This window comes from Macaca nemestrina, chromosome X, assembly GCF_043159975.1.
Source record: "Macaca nemestrina isolate mMacNem1 chromosome X, mMacNem.hap1, whole genome shotgun sequence".
Lineage (NCBI taxonomy): Eukaryota > Metazoa > Chordata > Mammalia > Primates > Cercopithecidae > Macaca > Macaca nemestrina.
This window is the reverse complement of record NC_092145.1, coordinates 7,440,987-7,467,095: the sequence shown is the minus strand read 5'-3', so window position 1 is coordinate 7,467,095 and position 26,109 is coordinate 7,440,987. Positions and strand designations below refer to the sequence as shown.

Here is a 26,109-nt window from a genome sequence, read left to right as displayed (position 1 = left end):
AACATGGAAGTGAGATACTGGCAATCGGAACTTCCTCCACTCTGAGCAGATGGGCAGAAGGAAGCAAACCAACAAACCTCAATGAACTCAACAAAAGAAGTCACCTCTTCACATTTCCAGATTATGGATCTGAAATACAAAAGTATGAGGGCTGAGCAGCATGCAAGTAACTGGGAGTAACATTTGAGTAAATATTTTTTTTAAGATAGAGGCTCTGCATTCTGCCTAACGCCAGAACAAGGCTTCAAGGGTTGATGGGATAGAACCCTCAAGTGGGCTCAGGAAATGAACTTGGCTCAGGGAAAGTTTACAAACTAAGGTCTGGATGCCAAGCAGTTCCTGACAGCAGAGGATGATGAAATTAAAAAGAGTGCCTGCATTATTTTGACCTCCTGGACACAATCCCTTCATTCCTCTTCATGTTCCTTTGCTTTTGCTCTTTCTTCCATTCTTTCTGTCGATTCCATTCTATTATTTTTCCTCCTACTTTTCCTCCTCCTCTTGTTCTTCTCCTTCTCCTTATTCTTCTCCTTATTCCTATTCTTATTCATATTAAGCAGATAATAACTGAATACCTTTTTGTCATACAAGATTCTCACATTACCATTATTTATCTGAAGCCCAGCTCAAGACCCAAGATCCGTATGTTCTGAGATGTCTTTCTGATCCTGACACCATTCTCATGTTTTAGTGTTTATCTTTGGAACTTATAATTCCTTTCCTTTTTTTTTTTCCCCATTGCCATGACCTCAATTACCGACACTTTCTAATCTTTCTAGAATTCATTTATGCCCATTGCAAGCTTTTAAGGACAAGGTCTATTTCCTTGTTAAACCTTATCATCCATTCATTCATTCATTCAAAGCATCTGTTGAGTGCCTGATCTGTTCTAGGTGTTTGTTTAATCTATAGATTTATTGCTTTCAGAAAGAGAAGCACAGAAAACATATTTATTAATAGCATCTTAGTCTGTCCAGGCTGCTATAACAAAATACCATAAACTAGGTAGCTACTGAACAACAGAAATTTATTTATCATAGTTCTGGGAGCTAAGAAGTCCAAGAACAATGGACCCACAGATTCAGCATCCAGTGAGAGCCCACTTTCTGGCACCTTCTAGCTATTTCCTCATATGGCAGGAGGGGCTGGCTAGTTCTCTGAGGTTTCCTTAATAAGGACACTAATCCCAATCATGAGGGCCCTGCCTTCATGACCTAATCATGTCTCCAAAGGCTCCACCTCCTAATACCATCACCTTGGGGGTTAGGGTCTCAACATATGAATTATGGGGCGACACAAACATTCAGACCAGAGCAGTCAGATATCTTTTTAAAAAGAATGAAAGAGGACAATGTTTAATATTCTTGATGCTGACACAGTGCAATTTTATTTTAGGACTGATAGTTGGTCTAGCCTAACTGAATTGGCTTTTTCCAGCTCTTTTTGCACAGCCTCAAATTTAGCCTTCTGATACCTTTTCAACTGACAAGGAAGTTAGCTGTTCTTGCTAAAGGTCATCATCATTACAGGCTGCTGTAGTTTATTGCTCTTAACCTGGGAGAATTCCCTTTAAGAGGTTCAATTTTCATAAAGTCTTTTCTGGTTTTTTGGAGCAGCCATAATTTAGTGCCCCCAATTAATTGAGGGAGCTAAAATTTCATACATAGTTAACTACATCTTCAATCAGTATTTGGTGCCTAGAAAATAAGTCCCCAGTGGACATTTTCCCCTGCAAGTCATGTTGCACTGAAAAATTGGTGCCTGTTCACAGACGGTTTCTCTTTCAAATGTTCAAGTTCAGCAATGATAGCAGTCAGCTAAGTAGAGAGTGTTTCTGAGAAAACGAGTGCTCAATGCTGCTCTGGGGTATCTGACAAAGAAATGGAAGTGACTTTAACTTCCTCCAAGTAGATGAGTCAATAGTTACATTATTCACTCTTCAACCCATGTTAAATAAATGAGGGTCCCCAAGAAGCTATACATTCTCTTCCAACGGGTTGTTACTGTTGCGTAGAAGCAGTTACTCAACCCAGTTGCTGTCAGGACCTCACCGATTACAGATGGTTTAGATATGGCAGCTCACCCTGTACCCTCCTCCAAATCCCTGGAAGAAACATCTCTGAAAGGTTTGCACAGATTTCTGACTGGGATGAACACTTCAGCAAATGGACAGAGTCCTGTCCCTTCGGAGGAGTCAGGAGTCCCTTTTGGAGTCAGGAGGTCTGGGCTCTGGACTCAACTCTGCCATTGATTCCTTGTGTGAGCTTTCACATGTCTTTTCCCCAAATCCTGCATCTGTTTCCCCCACTCCAGATCTTTGATTGTTGCCTGCTATCACTACACGTTGCAGGAGAATTGAAAACAGGTATCTACTCAACAAATGTCCATAGCAGAATTATTCATAATAGTCCAAAAATAGAAAAAACCCAAATGTCCATCAACTGGTGAATGAATAATCAAAATGCAGCATGTCCATATAATAAAAACTTATTCAACCAATAAACAGGAATGAAGTACTGATACATGCTTTGGTAAAAATTAACCTTGAATACATTATGTTAATTATGCTCATTGAAAGAAGCCAGAAACAGAAGGCCACAAACTGTATGATTCCATTTATATCAAATGTCCAGAATAGACAAATATATAGACACTGAAAGGAGATCAATGGTTGTCAGAGGCTGGGGGAGGGGGAATGGAGAATGGCTTCTTAATGAGTATGGGGTTTCCTTTTGGGGGTGATGAAGATGTTCTTGAATTTGTTAGTGGTGAGAGTTATACAACCTTGTGAATATACTGAAAACCACTGAATCATGCACTTTGAAATAAAAGAATCACCATAATAGTTTGTTTGAATTATGGATTCCAATCAAGAGTGGAGACCAGATCATCTATATTTTTAACAAGTGGCCAGGTAACTCTAACGGTCAGACAAGTTTATAATGACTTTTTCCTAAGGGCCCTATCCAGTCTCTATTATCTGACTTCTTGCTGTTCAGATTATTCTTTTGTTCATCCATGCACCATTCACTGTGCACTTGAATAAATGTATCAGACAGCTCATGGTTAAGATATGTGGAATAGATAGGTCTCGCCCTAGTGAAACATACATCTAGTGCTTTGGTTACACGAAATGTTTCTAAATGCCTTTTAAATTTTAATTCACATTCTATCAAACAACCAAACAAACTACCATAGAGAGCTCAGCACATCTACTTAATAAAACATTTTTTAGATGGAAAAGGAGAATCATGATGTTGAAGAGTAGCTTCTCACCAAATTACCCTTTTTAGAGCTAGTCCTGCAGGGTCTATGAGTAACTTCCAGAATCCCTTTGGTTAAATTAATAACCAAGACACTCGATGGTCTTTTGGAGCACAATAACATGGAAGACTCCACACTGAGACATCATTTCTGTGGCAGCTCTAGTCCATGGCAACACAGAAGGCTGAACACATTCAAGGTTTAGGGGAAAGCCTTTCTAACTCATGAATAGGAGGGGGCCTCACAGCAGATGCCTCTCTTGGCACTAGGAAAAAAGGCTGCTTCTCACACTGTCACTTGCTGTCATAAAGCCTTGAAAATTCTGTGATTGGCCTTGAAAAAGAAATGAAACCACTATACAATGGTGTGATTGAAATTTCAAAAAGGGTGCCACACTAATTAGTACTTATGATTTGGAGACAAATTGCTTGAAATGATGCTGATGTTTTTGAATGCAATAGAAAAATGTATATTCTCAATCAAGAGTAGGCTCTTGAAAAGATTTTTTTTTTGAATTGAAAACAAATAGGAGTGTTCATAAAAAGAGGTAGCAGAGCAAGATTCTCCCATACACACTTTTAGGATTGTGGCAAATCCTGCCACTGCCTATCTTTTCTGTGTTCAGGGAGCTCCAGTGTCTTCAAAGTGGTCTCTTCATATGAAGAGGAATGAGATTTGAGGAGGACGGAAGAATGAGGCAACCAAATAATTCACTTTCCTGCAAAAATATTTCTACTTTGGATAGAGATAGAGAACAGCATCCATTTTTTAAAACTAGAATGCTGGGAGCTTCATGAGACTCTTTTGTTCAAGCCTCCAGGCCTCTTAGTACAACTAGGTGGGGCACACCTGGAACAGAAAGCCCTATGTGGGGACTTCTGCCTATCTGGCTGGCTGCAGTAGATACTCCCACTTACTTCTCTCCTTCGCTCTTTTTTCTCCCCTCATCTATCCTCTTCCCTTTCTGTCTGTCACCCTTTGTCTACCCTGCCTCAGACTTTGTTCTAGGTTCTATGAAACCAGAGATAAGTTAGCCTTGTTCTTGTCCTAAGGGAGCTCACAGCTAGTAGGGGGACACAGACAGCAGACATATGAATACCAGGCCAAAAAAAATCCCGTTTTCAGAGGTGTGCATAGGAGGGAGCAAGTACTGGTAGCTTTGCTCGGTAGTGATATGGCAGAGTAGATGGGCAGGGGCCAGCAAGGTTTCCCTGGGGAGAGGAGAACAGATGCTATGATTTCCTGCAGAAGAGAGGTACATTTTCAATGCAAAGGGCTTTGACCAGTCTACATGTTTGTGGGAAAGTAGGAGGAAGCCACATGAAGCCGGACCTTTAGGTGTTTGGATGTGCCTTTTCAGGATGGTGGGGTACAAAGGCTGCTGACTTCCTGATTTCCACTGGGGATGCCTTGTTTGTCTTTTCCACATCTGGCCCTGCAATTTTGCTATTTAGTCACAGCAAACATGCTGTGGGTATTCTTGTGGGAAATTTATTAAATATTTCAAACTAAATGTGGTTAGTGGAGGATTACAGAACACTTACTTTGGTTAAGGGCAGGGGAGAATTTTTTTTTTTTTTTTTTTTTTTTTTTTTTTTTAAGGAAAAGGCTACCCTGATTATCAGAACCCCATGAAATAAAATAAGGGCACCTGTTTCCTTCCTCGGAGGAGATACTTTTTAAAAGGTAAGACCCCTTCCAGATTTCTAAGGGCTCCCAGGTTCTTGGATGCTTATGAAATAAATGTTATTTTCAGGATAGAATGTGCCTGCTAAAAATCACAGACCAAGAAGGCATCTCTCTGCCTACTAAATACTTGGGCTGTGGTGTGGTGGACGTGACATACTAGAATTTCAGGATGGGAGACGCTCTTTCCTTCTTTCTTTTGTGCTTTGGTACATAACAGTGCTGGGGAGCTTGGTTATTCATGCACCAGTCTTGTGACAAGAAGATCATGCATGGTAGTAACCTACATTTGAGAGCTTACCCCAAGGGTGGCTTAGAGTTTAGATTGATTAATATTTGTTCAGATATTATCTAATGGAATCCTTCATTTTGTAGAATGGGGAAAATCAGAGAAGGACAAGCCCTGTAATGTTTCTTTATGGAATGAGGCTGTCCAATAGGTCTTTTATGTCTAGTTTAAGTTTACCACACATCATCACTTATATATACATTATTATTTTCCTCTTTAGCGTATAAAATCTAAAGAAATCAGCCATGAGATATTGTAAGTAATCTGGTGATGAGAAAAACAGAGACATATTGCTTATTTCTCACTTTTTTCTCATGTTACTGAATGCCCTTCCCTTCTCTAGTTGTTTCCTTGCGATTTTGTGCCACAGTTTAGCACTGCACATGTCCTAATTCTGCAATACGGTTTGTTGAGTATCTCTAGGCGTGGAGCATAGAGCTGAAATAAAAAGTATTTTTAGGCCATAGTTAACTCCTGCTTGCTCATGCACAGAGATGTAGTGCTGAATAGGACATGGGCTTTGGAGGCAGCAGAAGTTGCATAAGAACCACAGTCTTGCCCTACAGGTAACAAATACAGAGCAGCTGCCATTTTTCACTTATTAGGTAAGTGAACTTGAATAACATGTTTAACTTTTCCAAACCGTGGTTTTGTCATCTGTAAAATGGGAATAATCACTCCCATGCTCAAACCCCTGTACTGTCTTCCAATCACACTCAGAATAATATCCCAGGCCTTTACCATGACCCTAGGCAGGGTTTGCAAACTATCCTGAAGAGAAGAATCACCCAGAGTTTTTGTTAAAACTTCAATTTTGTGCCAAAAGACATCTCCTTTATGCCACGTTGTAGTCCTCTTCTTCCAGTCCCTTGGTCACTTCCCCTAGTTTCTTTTTTTCTCCTTTGATGATTTTAGCTCCTGGATCACTGTCACTCTCTCAAAGACTAGTGTTGTATTAATTATTGGTGATTTCAATATCGACGTGGACAAAATTCAAACACCTTGGCCTCTCAGTTCCTTGACTTCCTCCTCTTCTCTTGTGACCTTGTTCTCTACCCTCTCAGCCAGTCACTCCCGTGGCATACTTTAGCTCTTCTCATTACCAATAACTACAACCCCCACAACCTCAATGTCACATATCCTGTTCTCTTTCCACCACTTCCCATCTTTCTGGCTCATTCCATCTAATGCTCTATCTCCAGTCATCCCTTCAACCATGGCGGACTGTACAATCGATTGATCCTACAAACGTTTCACTCTGATGTCCCCTCTTCTCTCCTTAATTGCATGGACAAGCATTTTAATTGCTTCCTATACATAGCCTCAACTCCCCTGCACCCCTTTCACTTTGTTTAGCAAAACCACAATCTCAGTTAAATCTGTCTCTCTGCCTACTTTGCACTGTACTTGTGCAGTCAGTCATGACTGGGAAAAAACCCACAACTATGCTGGCTGGTATCACTCTGAATTCATGACCAGGAACCTCAAGTGGACCCTTAACGCTGCTCAGCAATTGTGCAAGGTTTGCCAGGTTCTTCTACTCTCCCATTCTCCAAGACGACTATTACATATCTTTTTCTACTAATCAAGCTTCTACCTCCTCCTTTCCATATTCATTTTCAGCTGATAAACATGCTTCCTATTATTCACTGAGAAAATTGAAGCAATCAGAATGGTTTACTCACATTCCTTCCACTGTATCTACCAACCTGCCTTCCTTCCTGCTAACTGAATGAGCAGTTAGTGCTCAATCTAATGGTCAGTTCATTGTCCTTATCTGATTGGACCTAGCAACAGCTTATTGACACAGTTGACCATTCCTATCTCTGGGACACCCCCAAGCTCTTGGATTACCTTCTACTTCACTGGCTGCTCCCCACCAATCTTAAACTCCTTTGCTGGCTCCTCCTCACCTCTCCATTCTCTAAACACTGGAGTTGCAAAGTCAGTCCCTAGACTTTTCTGTCTATACTTATTTCCTTGGTGATCTCATCCAGTTTCATAGATTTAAATATCATCTATTTGCTGACAACTCTCAAATTTATATCTGCAATCCAGACTTGACCATCCTGTATAAAAACAATGCAGTTTATCTGCAGCCACAGCACTGGCAATTCCACTTATTGGGTTATGTTTTGTTTGTTCTTTAGCATGTAGCTATATCTAGTGTGCGATGTCATTGTTTAAAAGCCATGATCTTGCTCTGTCATCCAGGATGGAGTTCAGTAGTGCAATTACAGCTCACTGGAACCTCAAACTCCTGAGCTTAAGTAATCCTCCTGCCTAAGCCTCCAGAGTAGCTGGGACTACAGGTGTGTACCATCACACCCGGCTATATAATTTTTAAAGATGTTTATTTTCTGTCTTCCCCTATTAGAACATAAGCTTCACTGGGACAGTTTATTTTCTGTCTTCCCCTATTAGAACATAAGCTCTATCGAGAACATAAGCTCTTTTGTTTGTGTGTGGGGTTTTTTTTTTTTTTTTATGTTGTATTCCTAGTGTCTAAAATGGTACTTTCCATGTAGTAGGTGATGAGACTATTAAATCAGAATTTCCAAGGAAAAGCCCTGGCAATTTGTGTATTTGGCATGGGTCCAAGGCGATTGGCTTATATTGGGGAAGTTGGGTGAGAGAGTTCTGGCCTAATGAAACTTTTCATTGTCTGCCCCCTCCTAATCTGCTTGACCTAATTTTAGCTACTCTCTGTACTGCCCATGTTGTTTTACCACACTGATCTTTTCATGATTCTTATAACGTGCAAAATATCTTCTGACCCCAGGACCTTTGCACTTGCTATTCTCCCTGCCTGGAATATTCTTTGTATGACTTTCTCTATCAGCTTATTAAGGACAATATTTAGTTTGTATGGTTTAATTTGGTTTATTCAGGACTGATAAATATTCAGGGCTGTGCTTGAAACACCCTCCAAGAGGTCTTTCCTGCTCCCATGATTCTCAATCCTCTACCTTTTTTCATAGCACTTAGCACTACCTGGAATTAGATAATACGTTTTTGTTTGTTTGTTTTGTTTTTGTCTGTCTGGATTACTATGTGAAAGTAATGATAGCTAACACTTGACACCTGCCAGATACTATTAAAAGTAATTTGCATATAATAATTGTTTTAATCTTTACAACAACTCCAATGTTGAAATTTTACCATATCCATTTTGTAGACATAGAAAACTGAGGCACATGGAGATTAAGTAACTAGCCCAAGGTCATACCAGCAGTAAGTAGTACAGTTTGTGAATCTGGCTCCTGAATTTGCCTCTTTTTAGATAAAGAGGTTTGTCTATTTTCTTTAACATTGTATCTCCAGGGCTTAAAACAGTGCTAGGCACATAGTGAGTGTTCAATAATAGTTAAGTGTTGAATCACTATCGCTTGTATTAGTCTTTTAGGGCTGCTATAACAAAATACTGTTTTGTTTTGATTTTTTAAATACATCAGACTGGGTGTCTTATACATCAGAAATTTATTTTCTCACAGTTCTGGAGACCAGAAATTCAAGATCAAAGCGTTTGTAGGTTTGGTCTCTCTTGAGGCCTCTCTTCTTAAATTTACAGATGGCCACCTTCTGTCTGCATCTTCACATGACCTTCCCTCTGTGTGTGTCTGTGTCCTAATCTTGTCGTTTTATCAAGACACCAGTCCTTTTGGAATAGGGTCCCACCCTTAAGGCTTCATTTAACCTTAATCACCTCTTTAAAATCCCTATCTTTAATTATACTCACATTTGGCATTAAGGTTTCAACCTATGAATTCGGGGAGAGATATAATTCAGTCCATAACAGGCTGAAGTTCAGTTCCTAGAGAATCAGGATACCAAAATCAGAGTTGCTGCCAAAGACCAGACATGCCAGGGAAGAGAGAAACTCATGTGCCATGTACTCCATTGGTTTTCAAACTCGTGTGTGTGTGTGTGTGTGTGTGTGTGTGTGTGTGTGTGTGTGTGTCTGAACTCCTTTCTCAAAAGAAATCTTCCATCTTCTATGGAAGCCTATTATAGCAAGCATGGAAACAAGGGTTCACTGTTGGGAGCTGAGGTGGAAGGCTTGACCCCAAGCACTCACTGGGGAACCACAGACCCCCGAGGTCTCCTGACCAAATTTCAGCACCTCACTTTACATGAAACACTTTTGAATCTATAAAGGAGCTAGAACACTCTCTACATTCCCCATGTCTAGCAACAGACTTGACCTCAGCTCAAAGAGAAAGCCAGAATGTCTAGTTCAGCATTCATGGGCTCCAGCAGAAAGCCTGGAAGCTTTGGCAGCAGGGAACCAGGCCAGGCCTTAAACCAAGAGAGTTTAAGTTTTAGGTGGCCATCACAACTATACCAGGTGTAGTTGGAGGCTCAACTTCATCCCAATCAAAATAATGACCATGCTGCTGCTGCCTTTGTATTATTGGCAACTCATCATTTTAAATGAGAGGTTTAGGCTGTTTGAATGAGACAAAATCCTGCAGTTAAAGTTCTCTGATTGTATAGATCTATATCGCCTTCCTTCTAAAGCACTGGAACTGTTGAAAACACTATAAATCACTCCCAAGTGCCTTAATTCAAATATTATTTCAGTATGCAAATTACAGTCATAAAGCATAATGAAGCACATTTCAATATCAAGTACAAAAGTCAGCACATAAATATAAAATAGGAGTGAATGAATGTGGTCAACGTTTTATTTTATAAATGCAATTTGCCTCCTGAAGCCTTTGAAGAGCTTTGGACCAATACGTGGAGAGTCCAGCTGAATTCGATAACCAGGAATTTTCTTTTTTTTTTTTTTTTTTTTTTTTTTTGAGACGAAGTTTCACTCTTTTTGCCCAGGCTGCAATGGTGCCATCTCAGCTCACTGCAACCTCCGCCTCCTGGGTTCAAGCGATTCTCCTGCCTCAGCCTCTCGAGTAGCTGGGATTACAGGCATGTGCCACCATGCCTGGCTAATTTTTGTATTTTTAGTAGAGACGGGGTTTCTCCATGTTGGTCAGGCTGGTCTTGAACGCCCAACCTCAGGTGATCCACCCGCCTTGGCCCCCCAAAGGACTGGGATTACAGGCGTGAGCCACCACGCCTGGACAGGAATTTTATTTTTCTAATTATGAAGGAGGCAAGAGTATGAATGTATGTGTGTGTGTGTGTGCATGTGTGTGTGTGCACGTGCATGCACCTGTGTGTGTGTGTGTGTAATTTTGTATTGTTTTCCATATTTCTCCATACTATCCTATTTTTAAAAAGTTATACTTTAAGTTCTAGGGTACATGTGCACAACGTGCAGGTTTGTGACGTATGTATATATGTGCCACGTTGGTGTGCTGTACCCATTAACTCATCATTTACATTAGGTATATCTCCTAATGCTATCCCTCCCCCCTGTCCCCTCCCCACAATAGGCCCCAGTGTGTGATGCTCCCCTTCCTGTGTCCAAGTGATCTCATTGTTCAGTTCCCACCTATGAGTGAGAACATGCGTTATTTGGTTTTCTGTTCTTGCAATAGTTTGCTGAGAATGATGGTTTCCAGCTGCATCCACATCCCTACAAAGGACACGAACTCATCCTTTTTCATGGCTGCATAGTATTCCATGGTGTATATGTGCCACATTTTCTTAATCCAGTCTGTCACTATCCTATTTTTAAGTAAGCTGTCTAGCTTGGCCATTCCTTGCCTCAAGGATTTTTTCAGTTTTGAAGTCAAATATATGCCCCGGACCACCTTACTGGAAGGACTATAAAGATGGAAGAACTCAGGGGAATGGCTACAAGGGTCATGTAGAAGAGATGCCTTACTGAAGAGTCAGGGCCTCCAGTAACAGAGCTATAGCCCTGAAGGGCCCATGAGGACTGAGAAGAGTTCTCCTCAATGCTTTGGTGTTGTCTAAGTCCCTGGGGTTTTTGTATAATCACAGGTGTGGTAGAGTCCCCACCAATGACTAAGTTTAGATAGCCTACCATTCCAAAAGTATAGGACCTCAGAAGTACAGTTAATATGGTTTAAACAGGATGTGTATGTGTGTGTGTGGGGGGTATATATTATATATAATATATATGACATATATATGTATTTTTTATATATATATATAATATATATGATATTTCTTTGACTTCAACCCAAACTTGTGTCCAGCCCAGAACATAAATGAGAATGAAGGCCTCATCTTTGTCAAATGCCTTGCTTCTGCTCTTTTCTTCCTTCTTAACAGTTGTATCCCATTACATCTTTTAAATTACATAGATAATATGAGAGTACATTCTTGTTAAATAAGATTCTGAAATTTCAATTGCTTCAGTCAAGATCCAGTTCAAGATTTCTATTTTGAAAGAGGTCTTTCCCATCCTTATTTCTGTCTAATGACTTAACTCTGTCTTATTAGAACTTCAGATATTAGTTTGTTTCCTATAACCAGGACTCATTATTGATCATTTAAAACTATTCCAGAGTTTCATTTATGTAAATTTTATCTGAGTAGATTACATTTCTCAGGGGAAAGGGTTATATAAGGGCCTTTATTTCTTTGATAAAACTCATGCTTAATTCAGGCTGGGCACGGTGGCTCACACCTGTAATCCCAGCACTTTGGGGGGCCGAGGCAGGCGGATCACAAGTTCAGGAGATCGAGTTCATCCTGGCTAACATGGTGCAACCCCATCTCTACTAAAAATACAAAAAATTAGCTGGGCATGGTGGCAGGCACCTGTAGTCCCAGCTACTTGGGAGGCTGAGGCAGAAGAATGGCGTGAACCCAGGAGGCAGAGCTAGCAGTGAACCGAGATCGTGCCACTGCACTCCAGCCTGGGTGACAGAGCAAGACTCCATCTCAAAAAAACAAACAAACAAAACAACCATGCTCAATTCAATAAATCAAAGCATTTGCAGAGTGCCAAATTCTGTGCCAAACAATGTATCAGGGATTTTTAAATTAATGAACAGATTAATTTTGGAAGGAGAAGGTTCAGACCAGATTTAGAAGAGGAGAAACTCGAAGACATAAGCACTGAAGCTGCATAACCTTCACTGACCTTGCAGTCACTCCCTTTGCACTTGGTTATGAAAGATTCTATGGTTCTCAGCTTTAGGAAAACTACACTTATCCCTGCACCATTCTCTATCTTTTTCTATTTGTCTGAAACCAATTCTCTGTACATTGTTAAAGACAGCCCTATCCATTAAGAAATGTATCTTCACTCGTTACTCTAGTGTATTGTTTGGGTCAGCCTCTCTAGTATAGATTTTCTCAAAATGTGGCCCAGTCCTCTAGGGTGCTTGATAGAATGCAGATTCCTGGGCCAAGTAATAGACATTCAAAATAATATTTGTGATGGGCCTGAAAATCTGTATCATAACTTATCTACCCCAAGTGATTCTGAAGCACAGCAGTACCCGAGAGCCGTATCTCCAGTACCTCTGCGGCCACTGTGGTGAATTCCATCTTGGTTCTCAGTGTCTTCACTTCAGCCCATCTTCCTTAATCACATAGAGAAGACTGTCTCCTCTTTTTGAATGGCTCTCTCTAGTTTGAAGAATCAGTTCTTGCTTAGATGCAAAGCAGATCTGCCTAACAAAAACTGAGCTTAGTGGCCAACCCAGTCAATCATTTGTATAACCATTTCTATTGTCCAACTTTTGGCAATTCTCCACTAATTCCAGAACCTAGATATCTTCAGGGGCATGGTCTTCCATAAACTTTCATAATTTGAGCTATATCATAATACTTTAAATGAACATTAGTAGTGATATAGGCAACAATTCCACCAATGAAAAAGGAAGTTATGTGTATATTCAAAGTGATGTACACACACAGAAGCTGTTTCCCACATACTCAAAATATTAAACATGTGTATTAATTCCAGTGGTATTTATTGTTCTTTTTATGTGCTAGATGCTATGCTAGGCAAAGGCTAAAAATGATTAAGAAATAATTTTCATCTCAATAGAGTTTAACAATGACCTAGGTGTTAAGACTTTCAATTGAGCAATTCTTACGTGTGGTCTGTATCTTCCCATTCTAGAGAAAGTGGTCAGGGGAACCTCTAGCTTTTTATTGGTGTTTGGCTGCTCAGCTTCCAACGGAGAAGGGTGAAAATGAAAGAAACCACTTATTAAGCCAATATTTAATGAACACCAGGCACTGTTCAGGGTCCTGGGGACACAATGGAAACGAAAACAGGCATGGTTATTGCTGTCTTGGAACTGACAATCTAGTGGCAGATACAGGCAATAAATAATTAAATGAACAGATGAAAGTCATATTGTGAAATGCATAAACTCAGTGAAATGTCATAATATATTCTAGGGTGGGGCGGGGTAAAGCAAAGATAAAGAAAAGTAGATGGATTCAAGATATACTTTTGAAGTAGAGCTATCTAAGTTTGCTGATAGTTTGGATGTGGTGGCATAAAAGACCAAAAGTAATCAATGATAACTCCTAGATTTCTGACTTATGCAACTGAGTGGATGATGGTGCTATTTATTGGTATGAGAAAGACAAGGCATATAATATTGATGGTATATGTGCTGAGGACCTAAAAGCTCTAAATTAGATACGTTTTAATTGACATGTTCTATGAGAAATGCAAGAGTATATTTTGACATGTAAGCATAAAATTCAGTGAAGGGCCAGGGCTGGACATATAACATTGGTAGTCATCAGCCTAGATGTAGGCTAATTTAAAATTCCTGGGAAGAGAATATGGATAGAGAAGAAACAGAAACCAAAAGCTTAATTTTTTTTTTTTTTGAAGAGACACTCAAACTCACTAGTTATCTAGGAAATATAAATTAAAACAAGAATGAGATCATCCAGTGGACAAGAAGACTCACAAAAGTGAAACATGCCAAGTTTCGGTAGGGATGTAGCATCAAGGAGCCCTCATGTACTGTTGTTGGCAAGTGGAGACTGGAGCAGCCATTCTAGTGGGCAACCTGGTAGTAATCACTCAAATTAAACACCCACTCCATGACATAACAATCCAGTTCCTGGGATTGTAGCTCAAAGGAATATTCACAAAGGATCGTAGCTCAAAGGAATATTCACATGGGCCAAATGGGGAACATAAGCAAGGATGTTCATGGAAATGTTGACAATCGAAAGGTGGTGGTGAGTTGGAGATAATTTGTGCCTCTCCAACTGAAGGAGAGAATGGACAGGCTGTGGCGTGAGTACTATGCAATGCTCAGTAATGGACCAAAGGGATCTAACTACTGCTCAGTAAAAAAAAGCCTGCCACATATTATGCAATGCCATTTATGTAAGTTAAAATATATGCGTACAGGTAACTATGTGAAATGATGGGTATGCTAATCAACTTGATTGTGGTAATCATTTCACAATGTATACATATACCAAATATGTTATACACTGTAAATAAATATAATTTTTTATTTGGCAATTATACCTCAGTGAAACTGGAGAAAAACACGCATACGAAATGACTCTCTGTTTCATAAGAACAGCTACAAACAAAAGGACATACACTGATTATATGAGAATGGTTATCCATGAGGCCAAAGGGAAATGGAATTGGGAGTTGGTGATGAGAGGGAACAGATACATAAATAAAACAAGAGAAGGGCCTTGTACAGTCCAATTATAAGGGCCATGATTTGAGAACTAATAAAACCCAATACACTTGAGGTTCAAATCAAAAGGAGAGAGATGAGAAAAGCAGGTACCAGACTGAAGAGCACCAGCATTTAGAGGTCGGGTGAGGTAAAAACCTGAGTCCACCAGGTAGGCTTTGTGTGCACCATACCCTCAGACTAGATGCAAGATGTATTCACATATTTGTTTCCTGCCTGACCTCAGAGGATTCTCTCTTCTTGTTGTCAGGAATACTCAGGTTTCTCTCTTCTTCTTGTCAAGAACTTCAATACTCCCCCACCTCAGCAAAGGTTTTGTAAGTTTTAACACTGGAGATATACGACACATAATTCAGAATAACCATTTCTGATTTGTTTCAGAAGATACTTTCCTTCAACTATTTAAGAATAAAGGGGGCGACAAAAATATACTGTGCCTCAGTTTTCTCAGATATGAAATGGTGATCATTTGGTTTTCATCAACTTGTGCCTGGTCTATATTGTCAGCCTCCTAACTGATTTCCTCTCCTGAAAGTTCTCCTCCCGTCCTCCCTTTACATTGCCACAATGATATTTATAAAAATAAAATGGGATCAAGTTGTTTCCCTCATTAAAAGTGTTGCATGACTCACCAATGTCTTCAGAAAAATATCCCCTGCCAGGAGCAAGGCAGTATGATGTTGGAAGAAACTCAGGGGTTTTGGGGTTAGACGAACAACTTGAAAATTATCTATATGACCTTAAGCTAGTTACTGCACCTCTGAGTTTAGTTTCTATACCTGTAAAATATGGACAATAATTCTCACCTTACAGGGCAGTGGTTCTCACGATTTAGTATGTATTAGAATCACCTGGAGAGCTTGTTAAAATAGAGTGCTGAGACCCACCCCCAGAGCTTCTGATTCTTTAGGTCTGGGATGGACTTAAGAATCTGCATTTCTAACAAGTTCCCAGGTGATGCTGATGTTACTGGGCACTTGACTACACTTACAGAACCATTATTACAGGGTATTGCGAGGACAAGAGATTATGCATGTCGAGAGCCTCCCTACTATGCTGTCTGTAAATGCAAGTTGCTATTGTTTCTTTCATGTCCCTCCAACCACTTGGTCTCTACTTCTCCAGTTTCATTGCCCATCACCAGCCTGCACACATCCTGTGTGCCAACCACAGCAAACCACTCACTGTTCCCTGAACCTCCGGTGTAGTTTTGCCCTTGGGGACCTATGCCTGTGCTTGTCTTTCTTCCAAGAAGGTCCCCGCCCCTCCTCCCACCTATACCACCACCACACTTTGGAAGAATTTCCTCCTCTTCAAGGCCCAGCTCAAATGCCCAGGAAGTTTCTGTACATCTTCTTCAGTTGAAATTAATTGCTCATTCCTACAACACTTCATCCATCTATTTGTTTATTTATTCTTTTTGTAAATATTTATTGAGTATGTGCTAGGCTCTGTGTTGGCTGCTGGGAATGAAATGTTGAACAAAACCAGATATTATCCGTGTTTCGAAGGAACTCAAAGTCTTTGAGGGGAAAAGAATTGTTCCTCAAATAAATACAAATGAAAGTAAAATTACAATACCAACAAGCAAATAAAAGAGGGAAGAACAGGCTGCTTTGAGCACTTTTAACAGAAAAAGATTTATAGAGGATTAAAATTCCCCTTTTTCTATATGAATTGTTGAACTCTGTAAGGTTAGAATGGAGGAACAATACAAAAATGACTTGGGTTTGCATAGTGCTTTTTATAATGAACTTATTTTCTGGCACATTATGGAGATAATTTCATTAATTCTCATAATAGCATGATGTGCAATCTCACAGCTAACACATATTGAGCACATACTAACTTCATGCAAGTGTTCTAGCTAATATCAGGGGCTGTCAAAATAAATGAAGTATGGCTCCTACTCTCAAATTGCTAACACCCCAGTGGGAAAGGTTATATTGCACACAAGTCTCAAACCCAAGGCATGGGGAAAAAGTATAGAAAAAGGCATAATCATCTAGTTCTCTCCTCCCCCACCAGAATGCAGATAGTGACACTTTCTCCCTTGTGTACCAGTGTTGCCCAAGATCAAGAACAGTGCCTGGTGTATGATGGACAAGTGATATCTGTTAGGTGAATGAACACATCCCCACACTCAATGTGCCTGTTTAGGCTTCCATCATAATTGCCCTATACTGTTACAACCTGACCTTCCTGGCTTCAGCCATGCCACCTTCAAGCCATTCCCCTTACCACAGCAAAAACAACAACAACAAAACCCACCACCGGGCAACTCACAACTCTTCTATCTCCTATTTAAAGCCTGCCAGTGTTCCCTCTGCTTTTGAGAAAAGTCCATTATGTCTCTTGTGGGCTGTGAGGCCCTTTGTGATCTGGGTCTGGTGTATATCTTCTGCCTAAGCTGCTGTCCATCTTCTGCCTCAGCTTCTGTCCAGCAGTACTGCCCCCCCGCCACCACCCTCCACAATGTGGTCCAGCAAGAGTGTGATGCTTGTGGTTCCTTGAATGTGCCAAACTCTTTCTCCTCTGGAAACTTCATCCCTCACTTCTGTTCCCACTGCCCACTGCTGATAAATATAAGCTAAAAGTTAAATTTCCCAATTTTGAGATAACCTGCTAATAACTTTCTTATATCCTTTCTTATATCCTCAGCTTTCTATCTGAGGGTGGGAGGATGAAGTTAATGATTAATGATGATTAACAATTGGGATAGAATTCCAATGATTTTACAGAACAATTGTAGTTCCTGACCTAACAACCTTATTCTCAAATTAATTTTGGATAAATATGTGATTGTTTAATGAGCGAACACAACAGCTTCCATAGGAGATCAGGTAAAGTAATAGTGGCCTGCCCTTAAAAGCAAGCTCCCCTATTTTGTTAATCAATGAGGGACTAACAGTGTTGTTGCCTGTGGCTCTGCTAGGAACAGACCACATCTGCACATTTTAGTTTTCCTGATTTACAAATTGAAAATCAATGTGTCCTTATGAACACATAGACGCTGGATGGGTCTGCCCCATAGATCCAAAGCATAGTGTAAAGAAAGACAAACTGAAGGCCATAGTCCACTCACATGGCTGCTCCTCAAGGGAAGGCTACAGTCTCTTAGGAAAGTCTGCATCCTCTTCCTGACATGTTGTTGACTGTTAACACCTGGTCTTTCAGTGTCATTAGAAGAAACGTCATTAAAATATTGTGGCACTTCTGCTTTTAGTAGAACTAGAAAGCCATGAAGCATGCAAACAGAGCATGAAAATGAAACACACCAAGGATGGTTATGAAACTTTTTCAGACCCAACAAAAGTTTTACTTCAGTCCACATTTTGGTTTTGGTGGGAGTCCACATGATTTCCTTCACTTAAAGTGGTAGATCCATGTCTGTTTTCTAACTAACCTCTTCTTGGTTACATGGTTAACTGGCCTCCACAGAGCCAACTTGGGCAATTCTGACAAGGTCAGGCAGTGGAAATGTCCAGGCATAGATAGACCTCTGGTGCCCATTGCCCATTCAAAAAAGTCAAAATGTGAAGGCTGACTTATAGACTTCTGAGCAAATGTTCAGTGAGCTGAAACACCCTGGGAGACCATGACTTTATCCTATGAGGATCCTCAGGCACAAATCAGTTTGTCCTATAATATAGTTGTATGCCTATCTTCTCCACAAGTGTGTGTGTCTCTGTAAGGTGAGAGTTCTGATCAATCTTTTCTCTGTCTTTCAAACTCCCTTTATTCCCTCCCCTATCTCTCTCCTGAACACAAGTATAGCTTCTGGCACAGTGCCTTACAGGACTTCAGGAAATTTCTTCAATCAAAAAATATCTTATGCTCATATTTGTGAGACTCAGCTATGCTGGCCTCTCACCACAGTTCAATCCATGTTAGGTATAGAGTAGAATGCCCTAAACAGTTCTCTGGAACCTCACCCTTCTGGGGGCTTAATACTGAATTTCCAGAAGACTTCCCAAAGCACAGGCTCTGAATCCAATAGAGTAGGGAGGTTTATAAATAGCAAATTTATGCCTTTTTCTGCTAGAAGTTGCTTTTCATTTAATTAGTGAAAAAAAATCAGTGTTACTGTTTTTCTTACTTTCTTTTAATGATAAAAATATAGCCATCATGTTATCCTTTTATAAGTATATTGCTGATTACATATGCTGATTCTTAGTTTTTCTACTCTTTGTCATACCTGGATCCTATTTATGAACTTAATTCATCTGAAAAAGAAATCACCCCTGCCATTTCTCAGTTCCTGCTTTTCTCACAGGACACATGAGTTCCTGGATACATCCAGGCAAGACCTGAAAGTATAGGATGTTCCAGGACTGTAAATAATGCTAGGAAATCATTCTGCCCCAGCCCATGGGGACAAGTAACAGAAACCCTGGACACTGCCATTCTGGTAAGCTGCTGGCAGTTGAAATGTACATAACATTCTGTTCTCTCTGTTTCTAAGAAAGGAGTTATAAATATGAAAGGGCAAACTAAAACATTTGGATGCTTAGATAACTGTATCTCTGATGAGAATCTATGCTGTCTAAAAGTAGGCTAGGAACTGATTAAATGAAAAGGTCCTAGAGATTCCCATTCAAGAACCCTGGAATGACAACATGAGTAATTTTAATCTTAACTATTTGTTGTTGCTCTGGATACCAAAGGCTGTTAGTAAAAACTAACACAACAGATTTCTAAATAATAAAGTTGAGAAATTGTTGGCTCAGGTCTGAGCCGATGGTTCCTATTCTGACTGGGTCCCTTTCCAGTGAAAATCATTTGTCATTTTTCAGTCTTCCATTTTCTCTAGCCAAATGTCTTGGAGTGATCCGTGAAGCCTTTCACACTCCACATCCAAACCATTAGGAAATCTTATGGACTTTACCCTCCAAATTATGTGTAGAATCTGACCATTTCTAACTGACTCCAGTCCTAACTACCCCAATTTAAACCACAATTTACTCTCACCTGGATGATAAATAGCCTCTTTGATCTATGGGTTTATACATTTTATCAAAATTGAAAATTAATTGGCTATTAATTTATCAAATAGTTTTTCTTCCCTCTCTCTTTTCTCTTTTGCGGACTTCAATTACGCATGTATTAGGGCACTTGAAGTTGTCCCACAGTTCACTGACACTGCTTATTTTATTTATTTATTTTTAATTCCTTTGTCTCTGGGTTTCATTTTAGATACTTCCTATTTATATATCTAACAAATTTATTATTTTTTTTCATGCGATGCCTAATCTGCTGTTAATCCAAAATCCAGGTTACATTTTATTTTAGTCATCATTATTTTCATCTATAGAATTTCAATTTGAATCTTTTTGTATTTTCCATCTTTACTATGTTCAGTCTTTCCTCTAGCTTCTTGAGCATATGGAATATATTTTTAATATTTTTACCTACTAGTTCTATCATCTGTGTTAATTCTGGGTCAGTTTCAATTGATTGAAGTTTTTCTTTATTATAGGGGGTATTTTTCTCCTTCCTTGGATGTCTGATAATTTTGGATGGGATGCCAGACTTGGTGACTTTTTTTTTTTTAGCTTATAGGATATTGTACATTTTTATTTTCCTATGGATATTAGTGAGCTTTATACTGAGACATAATTGCATTCCAACTTTTTGGGGGGCTAAATTTGTGGTCACTAACCTTCATGGTACCCATAACCTTGCTACTAGACAACTTGCATTACTGTGGAGTTTGGTACTTAGAAACAACTATCTACAAACTGCCCCATGAGATCTCCTTTGATTTTCATATATAATGCTCGTTTGTCACTTTTCACATCTTGAGTTGGGAAGTTTTATACTGCTGTCGACACTAAGTCTTCCCTAAGACTCACAACAGTAAGTCCTCACTTAATGTCATTGATCAGTTCTTGGAAACTAACTTTAAGTGAAATGACATAAAGCAGATTTTCAAGTAACATAATTTCCTTCAACATCGTTTTCTTGCAATGTTGCTTTTAAAAATTTGTTTTGTTATACATCATTTCACTTGAAGTCAGTTTCCAAGAACCTATTGAAAATGTTAAGTGAGAACTTGCTACACTTTACTTATCTTCTTTCCATCTTTGTTTTTCCCCCACCTTGTTATACCCATTCCCACCCCGGCCCACTGTCCTTACAATTGTTTGGGGCCCTGGCCTGTGATTGGTAATAAGTGTTGCTAAGGGCCTTCTAGATTTACACTCAGTGATACTGTACATGTAGGCATCTGATAGCCCCCTAATGGCCCAATAACGTCAGGAGTATCCTTTTCAATTAGAAAATTTAAGGCATCATTAAACAAACAAAAAACTTGATGTGGACATGTTAATACAAAGAACATGATTACAAGCAGGATTTTCCAAATTTCTAGTGAATCTATTTTGCTTGCTTCCAATGCATCTATAATATAGCATGATCAGTATTTTTAGTATGAATTACAACTTAAATACATGTCATTTTCAAGTAGATGCAGATCATGTTTGTTAGGGGAGGAATAAATGATGACAAATGGAATTGGACCATAGCATTTCCTGAATCCAGACTATTGAAATCTGCTCTAAAGTGTTAAGAATTAGGTGGTACAAATGTATTCCCTCTTGAAAAGCTTTTGTTGTATAATTTCTATGTGGGGGAAAAAAAGAAGGATAGATGACAGCTAATATATTTTTGTAAATGAAAACAGCATCTAGAGTCTGCCTGAGGAGAAATTGTCTATGAAGATCATATTTCTGAATAAAAACAGGATTTCCTTTGTGGTTTAATTCAATGAGCAATTATGGTAAAACATGATTAACTCAGATATACTCATTTTCAATATGTAATCTTTTGGACACAGTGGACAGAAGGTTACTTTTGTCTAGAAAATTTCTTCTTATTTTTCTTAAAGATAATTCTTATCACTGCAATTCGTTTGGCCATTATCCATAACTTTGTCTTATTAGGTCCCCATCCTTCTTTGTCCTGTTATGCTTGTCACCATCCCAGCTACCCACACTTCCCTGCAGTTCATCTGTGGCTCATGTTCTGATCCTGATCTCACAAAGCAGAAATCCCATGAATTAACTGGGTAATTATCCTTTACCTGTGCATAGCACTTCGCACTTTATAAAAAATTTTATTTTTGTATTTCACTTAATCTTCATAAAAGGCTATTTTTCATACCCCATTTTACAGATATAAATATTGAGGTTCAATGTAGCAGTCATTAATACTGTTCACCACATGTTTCTATTTCTCCCCCTCCTATACAGATGCTAAGATGGCATTTCCTGGCTTCTTTTTGGTTTTGTGGAGCCAGATGACTGATAACAATGAGTGGTTAGTGGCAGTAACATGTACCACTTCTGGGCAGAGCAATTAATTGTCAATATCATACCCTCCAGAGCTCTCTTTTCTGTTTGCCGTAGGGACTGCCAATGTTTGCTGTAGTAGCTGCTAAGTGATTACAATGGAAATGGAACATGAACTATGCTGGTATTTCCAAAAATGTCTTTGAGCTAAAAGAGTTAATTTTCTGTACCACTGTTTGTCCAAGTCGCTAAATATTAAGGTGCACTGTGAATCTGCAGGAACAAATAGTATGCAAAATTTTCCAAAATTATTTTACTAGAAAAAAATGCTATCTTTTCTTGTATAAGAACTTGCAGCATTAGCATTCTGCAGAATACACTTTGGGAAGACTTGTACTAGACCCTCCTTCTGCTTCTGTTCATGCATGTTCCTTCATCTTCCTCAGGTTAAAGGCCTTGGTTAGAGATGTGGTTAGGGAAGTTTGGTGGAGCTCTAGAGGGAAATTAGAATTAGATCGAAGATCACTTACCAGCAAGATCAGCATGAGCTAGGCAGAGGGTGGTGGCCATTGAGAGTATCTAAAGAAGCAAGTCCAAGGCGAGCTGTGGGTCCAAGCCCAGTGTGAATAGTGAAGATGAAAAAAAGGGCAGTTGCCTAGGGAAAGGGACAGTCAAATGAGCCTCCAAAGGACATGGATGGTGGAAGAATCCATATATGAGACAGACTGCTGACCAGGAAGTGAGCATGGGAAAGGTAGAGATACAGCCTTACTAACAGCTACTATAACAATTATTAAATCTTACAGAGAACTCACTAAGTGCTAGGTACTTTGGTTAGCACTGTTTACATTTTTCTCAATCCTGCAGGCATTATTAGTATCCCCACTTCATAGGTGTGGGACTTACACAGTGTTACACAAACATTAAGAAAGCAAGTTGGGATTTGCATCCATATCAGCTCAATTTCAAACACCATGTTTGTAGCCACTATTCTCTACTGCCTCTTTATAGCTCATGAAGCCCAGCTCTTAAGAAATACTTTTTGCATGTAGCTGCAACACTAGAAAGATGGCAGAGCAAGAGCAAAGAAAAATCCCTTTGGTTCCAGAAAATCTCCTGAAAAAGAGGAAGACTTATCAAGCCCTCAAAGCCACCCAGGCAAAGCAGGCACTTTTGGCAAAGTAGGAGCAGAGGAAAGGAAAAGGACTTAGGTTTAAGCCACTGGAATAATTCCTACATGATTCCTGGTGGCAGAAATGTGACAAGGTGCATCTCAGACAACTAGAAGTGAAACCTCATGACTTGGAATTGCCAGATAAATATTCCTTGGCCTTTGTTGTATGCATCGAAAGGATTGATGACATGAGATTACTGCTGCAGATCATTGCAAGACTTCGCCTAAAGAAAATTTTTAGTGGTGTGTTTGTAAAAATCAACCCCCAGAACCTAAAAATGATGCATATAGTGGAAACTTATGTGACCTGGGGATTTCCAAATCTGAAGTCTGTCCGGGAACTCATTTTGAAACATGGACAATCCATGGTCAAGAATAAGATCATCCCTCTGACAGACAACACAGTGATTGAGGAGCACCTGGGGAAGGTTGGTGTCATTTGCTTGGAAGACCTCATTTATGAATTTGCCTTCCCAGGGAAGCATTTCCAGGAGATCTTATGGTTCTTGTGCCCTTTCCACCTCTCAGTGGCCTGTCATGCTACCAAAAATAGAGTGGGCTTTCTCAAGGAGATGAGCACACCTGGCTATCGGGGTGAATGCATCAATCAGCTTATCCACCAGCTGAACTAGACCCAGGTGCCAAACTGCAGTAAATTTTTATCAATGAGGTGGAAGCATGTGTTTTTGTTTTTTGGGAATTTTTATCAAGTATCTTCAGAGAAGATTATTTCCTGCTTTATCTTCAAAAACTGGAAAGGAGGGGTCAAAGAAAAGACAGTAGCTTATGTTCATAGCAAGCACCTCTCATCACGGCCCAGTTCCAAGGAAAAATTCCCAGCGTTTTCTGCATTGTGGCTGCCACCTCGTCTGAAATCAGCACATTCCATGGAGGAAGGAGTCCTGCTTTGTTGCATCTTCTATCCTAGGGTTTAATGTTGGTAAATGAGTAGCTCAAGCATTTGTATAAGGCTTCCTAAGACTCCTGCAGCAATCGACCAAGCCCAGGGACATAACTGAATCTGGAGATTCCTGGGGCCTTGTTTTGAAAAAGACTTGAAATACACATAGGAAGAAAGGCACAAAAACAAATATCCACTTGTCTCTGAAAAAAAAGAAAGAAGAAAGGAAGGAAGGAAGGAAGGAAGGAAGGAAGGAAGGAAGAAAGAAAGAAAGAAAGAAAGAAAGAAAGAAAGAAAGAAAGAAAGAAAGAAAGAAAGAAAGAAAGAGAAAGAAAGAAAGAAAGAAAGAAAAAATACTTTCTGCTATCTTGACTTTTCTCTTTACTAGCCTAATTAGTGACATTTGAGTGTATTCGCAATGAAGAAACTAGAGCAGGAAACCTGTGGGATATAATTTTAGGGGACTTCCATGTTTGTATAACCAGGTATTCTAGCTCTTTTCTCAAAAGTCAATCTAATAGATAAATCATCTTCCAAAATTATCATAGTCAGTAAACAAAAGACTTTCAAAACACCTTAATAACTATAATCACTTTCTAATATAAGGCAACATCATTTTGATCTCAAAAAGAAACTGTTGGGTTTTGTGACAGAAGGAGAAACTGGATACAGACTGATCTCTTATATAGATAACTGGAGAAATCCATCTGAAACTGTTAAGCTTCTAAAAGAAGATGACTTCTAATTCAGAAAGTTTATTTTTTTCTTGCACTGCTCAAATATTGGATTTGGATCATTTCATTTTCTCCCCTGTTTAGTTTCTGTGATTAGGTCCACAGAGTTTAAAAGATATGAGTCATAAACTATGAAACACAAAGACCTCTGATTCATCTAGAATTTGTTGAGTAGATGAGTCAGTATATTGATTAACTTTAGTGGCTACTGACACTTTTCCCTTTCATTACTAGTCATTCAGACACAGAATGGGTGGTGAGATACTTTTTCATACTTCTTTATCATCAGACTTTGTTTTCTGTGGTTTGTTAGCTTTTTTTTCTTGGTTATCTATACAGAGATGAAAACTAAGCTATAAACAAAGGCATTGATTGCGTCAATGAGTTGAATCACTTGGTCTTTAATTATGAACTACTTGGAGACTGTTAAAAATTCATGCAGTCTTGTATTCATAATGGTACAGGTTTAAAAGTCATTAAGAAACAGCATGACTAGCTTAGATAATTAATATTTGGCTTGAAAAATAAAAACATTGCAATTATGAACAGCACGACCCATGGTCAATTATCTATCACATTTTTCCCAAGTAAATTCTAAAATCCAAATGAATTTATTATGAAATTAGCCATTCATTCATTCATTCATTCAACAAACATTTATTATTTTTAACTACTGGGTGTCAGGAACTCTGCCAGAAACTGTCAAGGATCAGAGATGAAGAAAATTCCATTCCTACCCTCAAAGAGCTTATAATCTAACAAAGGAGTTAATACCTCTGTACACGAAATGCCCTTTAATACAAGATACATGTAGAAAATGATCAAAGAAGCATCAAAGTAATTCAAGAAGAGACATACTTTCAATGGGGGAATACAGGAAAAGCATCATAGTACAAAGAATTCTGAAAAGTAACAGAGAAGGCATGATCAGAAAGTAAAATGTAATGAAAGATAAGGTATATTCAGGGACTGAAACTAAGTTATTTTAACAACTGCAAATGCATGACATAGGGCACTGCCTCTCAAACTCTATCATTTGTAAGAATCACTTGAAGATCTTGTTAAAATGCAGAGTATTTTTCGGTAGGTCTGCAGTGGGTTGTGAGATTCTTCATTTTTAGCTAGCTCCCAAGTACTGCCCATTCTGTTGGTCCATGGACCACATTTTGAGTGCCAAGGTCCTAG

At 39.2% G+C, this 26,109-nt stretch overlaps 1 protein-coding gene and 1 pseudogene across 1 annotated transcript in view; both read left to right on the top strand.

Moving 5' to 3' along the window:
- LOC105485067 (ALF transcription elongation factor 2) overlaps nucleotides 1–26,109 on the top strand; it is a 613,671-nt gene that overhangs the window by 54,567 nt on the left and 532,995 nt on the right. The window lies entirely within an intron of this gene.
- On the top strand, nucleotides 23,172–23,939 carry LOC105485065 (ribosomal protein uL30-like; annotated as a pseudogene).